At 46.9% G+C, this 4,810-nt stretch overlaps 1 non-coding gene across 1 annotated transcript; it reads left to right on the top strand.

Moving 5' to 3' along the window:
- The first annotated feature begins 100 nt into the window (after nt 1–100).
- LOC130588257 (small nucleolar RNA SNORD41) lies at nt 101–167 on the top strand. The gene has a single exon (XR_008966924.1). It is a non-coding gene; the product is annotated as a small nucleolar RNA SNORD41 (small nucleolar RNA).
- Nucleotides 168–4,810: the final 4,643 nt, after the last annotated feature.

The following is a 4,810-nucleotide window of genomic DNA, read 5'->3' on the forward strand; positions in this document are numbered from 1 at the left end:
TGGGGACAATGGGGACATTGGGGACATTGGGGAGCTCTGGTGACACTGGGATGACACTTCGGGGACACTTTGGGGACATTGGTGACCCTGGGATGTCCCCACGGAGATGATGACACTCCTGGACTGACCCCTGTGATGGTCACTCGTGTTCGTACTGTCTGATCCGGGGGGGAATGTCACCGTACGGTGACGTCATGTCGCGATATGGTGACGTCATGCCATGATACGATGATGTAATGTCACGATACAATGATGTCATGTCACGATACGATGACATCGTGTCACGATATTATGATGTCAGTCGCGATAGGTCGTGTCACGATACAACGATGTCACGTCACGGTACGATGATGTCAGTCACGATATGACATCACCTAGCAACCTAATTATGTCATGTCACGATATGATGATGTCGTGTCGTGATATGATGATGTCACATTGTGATATGATCGATGCCATGTTGTAATATGATGGTGGCGTGTCACGATACGATGACGTAAGGTCACGATATGATGACGCCGTGTGGGAATAGGATGATGTCACATCACTATATGATGATGTCACAATATGATGTCACATCATGATACGGTGATGTCATATGGGGATAGAATGATGTCATGTCACGATAAGATGATGCCATATCACAATATGATTATGTCACATCCCAAAATAACGATGTCACGATACGACGGTGTCACATCCCGATACAATAATGTCGTATCACAATGTGATCATGTCATGATGCCATGATGTCACATCCCGATACGATGATGTCATGTCACAATATTGATGTCATGTCCTGATACGATCGTGTCACATCCCGATACAATGACATCACACTTTGATACAATGATGATCACAGCCCAATATGACAATGCCCTGTCGCGCTGTGACAACGTCATGATATTCATGCCATGTCATGATATGACATTGTCCCATCGCGATATGACAATGTCACATCCCAGTACAATGTCACGATATAACGTCACATCCCAATATGACAATGTCACAATATCAACACCATGTCCCGATATGCTGTCTCATCCCGATATGGCAATGTCACGATATTGACACCATGTCACGATACAATGATGTCCCATCCCATTATGACAATGTCACGGTATTGATGCCATGTCACGATACGCTGTCCCCTCCCGCTATGACACTGTCACATCCCGATCTGACACTGTCACATCCCGTTATGATAATGTCCCATCCTGATATGACACTGTCACATCCCAATACAATGTCACGATATGACAATGTCATATCCCGATACGATGATGTCATATCCTGATACGATGATGTCATGTCCTGATACAATGTCATATCCTGATATGATGATGTCATATCCCAATACAATGATGTCATGTCCCGATACAATGATGTCATATCCCGATAGGATGATGTCATATCCCGACACGATGATGTCATATCCCGATACAATGATGTCATATCCCGATACGATGATGTCATGATATCGATGTCCCATCCTGTCATGACAATGTCGCAATACAATGTCCCATCCCGACGTGATGTCCCATCACGATATGATGATGTCACGTCACGATATGACAATGTCACGATACGATAATGTCCCCTCCCGTTATGACACTGTCCCCTCTCGATCTGACACTGTCCCCTCCTGATATGACAATGTCCTGACGCGCTGTCCCCTCCCGATATGACAATGTCATGATATGACAATGTCACGATATGACACTGTCCTGATATGACAATGTCACGATGTGACAATGTCCCAACACGCTGTCCCCTCCCACTATGACAATGTCACGATATGACAATGTCACAATATTGACACCATGTCCCGATGTGACAATGTCACGATGTGACAATGTCCCAACACGCTGTCCCCTCCCGTTATGACAATGTCACGATATGACAATGTCACGATATTGACACCATGTCCCGATATGACAATGTCACGAAATGACAATGTCCCATCCCAATGTGACAGTGTCACGATACGATGTCCCATCCCGTTATCACAATGTCACGATATTGACACCATGTCCCGATATGACAATGTCACGATATGACAATGTCACGATATTGACGCCATGTCACGATATTGACGCCATGTCACGATATGACACTGTCCCCTCCCGCTGTGACGCTGTCCCCTCCCGATACGACACTGTCACATCCCGATACGATGATGTCACGATACGATGTCCCACCCCGTTATCACAATGTCACGATATTGACACCATGTCCCGATATGATAATGTCCCATCCCGTTATGACATTGTCCGCTCCCGATATGACAATGTCACATCCTAATATGACAATGTCACAATATGATGTCCCATCCCGATATGACGATGTCACGATATTGACACCATGTCCCGATATGACAATGTCCCATCTCGATATAATGATGTCACGACACAATGTCCCATCCTGATATGACAATGTCACGATATTGATGCTGTGTCACAGTACCATGTTCCCTCCCACTGTGACAATGTCCCCTCCCGATATGACAATGTTATATCCCGATACGATGATGTCATGATATGATGTCCCATCCCGTTATGACAATGTCCCAATACGATGTCCTATCCCACTATGACAATGTCACAATATGATGTCATGTCCCAATTTGACAATGTCCTATTCCGATATAATGATGTCACGATACGATGTCCCATCCCGTTATCACAATGTCACAGTATTGATGCCATGTCCCGACATGATGTCCCATCCCGTTATCACAATGTCACGATATTGACACCATGTCACGATATGACAATGTCGTGATATGGCAATGTCACGATATTGACACCATGTCCCGACACACTGTCCCCTCCCGATCTGACATTGTCCCCTCCCGTTATCACAATGTCACGATATTGACGCCATGTCACGATATGACAATGTTGCGATGTGGCAATGTCACGATATCGATGCCATGTCACGATAATGTCCCCTCCCACTATGACACTGTCCTGATATGACAATGTCACGATATTGACGCCATGTCACGATATTGACGCCATGTCACGACACGCTGTCCCCTCCCACTGTGACTCTGTCCCCTCCCGATATGACAATGTCACGATATGACAATGTCATGACACACTGTCCCCTCCCGTTATGGCAATGTCCTGATATGACAATGTCACGATATTGACACCATGTCCCGATATGACAATGTTGTGATATGGCAATGTCACAATATCGATGCCATGTCACGATAATGTCCCCTCCCGCTATGACAATGTCCTGATATGACACTGTCACGATATTGACACCATGTCACGATATGACAATGTCACGATATGACACTGTCATGATATTGACACCATGTCACGATAATGTCCCCTCCTGTTATGACAATGTCATGATATTGACACCATGTCACGACACACTGTCCCCACCTGCTGTGACACTGTCTTGATATGACAATGTCACGATAATGTCCCCACCCGCTGTGACACTGTCCCCTCCCGCTATGACAATGTCCCGATATGACAATGTCGCAATATGACACTGTCACGATATTGACACCATGTCACGATAATGTCCCCTCCTGCTGTGACGCTGTCCCCTCCCGTTATCACAATGTCACGATATTGACACCATGTCACGATAATGTCCCCTCCCGCTATGACGCTGTCCTGATATGACAATGTCACGATATTGACACTATGTCACGATAATGTCCCCTCCCGTTATGACAATGTCACGATATGGATGCCATGTCCCGCTATGACAATGTCCCGATATTGACACCATGTCACGATAATGTCCCCTCCCGCTATGACGCTGTCCCGATATGACAATGTCACGATATTGACACCATGTCACGATAATGTCCCCTCCCGCTATGACACTGTCCTGATATGACAATGTCCCGATATGACAATGTCACGATATTGACACCATGTCCCGATATGACAATGTCACGATANCGATATGACAATGTCACGATATTGACACCATGTCACGATAATGTCCCCACCCGCTATGACAATGTCACGATATTGACACCATGTCACGATATGACACTGTCCCATCCCGTTATGACAATGTCCCGTTATCACAATGTCCCGATATTGACACCATGTCACGATATTAATGTCCCCACCCGCTGTGACGCTGTCCCCTGGTGCCACCCCAGGGTGACGTGGAGGAGGACGAGGCTGTCCCCGACAGTGACCAGGACATCAAACCGCGGTTCCACAAATCGCGCACGGTGACGCTGGGACACGAGGAGCAGCGCGGAGGGGACGGCGATGGGGACGGCGACGACGAGGACGACGATGACACCCTGTCCGATTGGAACCTGAGTATGGGATTTATGGGATTTATGGGGTTTGTGGGGTTTATGGGATTTGTGGGGTTTATGGGGTGACGGGGACGACGAGGACGACGATGACACCCTGTCGGATTGGAACCTCAGTATGGGGTTTATGGGATTTATGGGGTTTATGGGGTGACAGTGACACCCTGTCGGATTGGAATCTGAGTATGGGATTTATGGGATTTATGGGATTTATGGGGGATTTATGGGATTTATGGGGTTTATGGGGTGACAGTGATACCCTGTCCGACTGGAACCTCAGTATGGGATTTATGGGGGATTTATGGGATTGGGGGTGACAGTGACACCCTGTCCGATTGGAACCTGAGTATGGGATTGGATTTATGGGGTTTATGGGGTTTATGGGGGATTTATGGGGTGACGGCAACGACGAGGACGACGATGACACCCTGTCCGATTGGAATCTGAGTATGGGATTTATGGGGTTTATGGGATTTATGGGATTTATGGGATTGGGGG

The sequence above is a fragment of the Malurus melanocephalus genome, unplaced genomic scaffold (genome assembly GCF_030028575.1).
Source record: "Malurus melanocephalus ecotype Western Australia unplaced genomic scaffold, MMel_1.1 scaffold_3944, whole genome shotgun sequence".
Lineage (NCBI taxonomy): Eukaryota > Metazoa > Chordata > Aves > Passeriformes > Maluridae > Malurus > Malurus melanocephalus.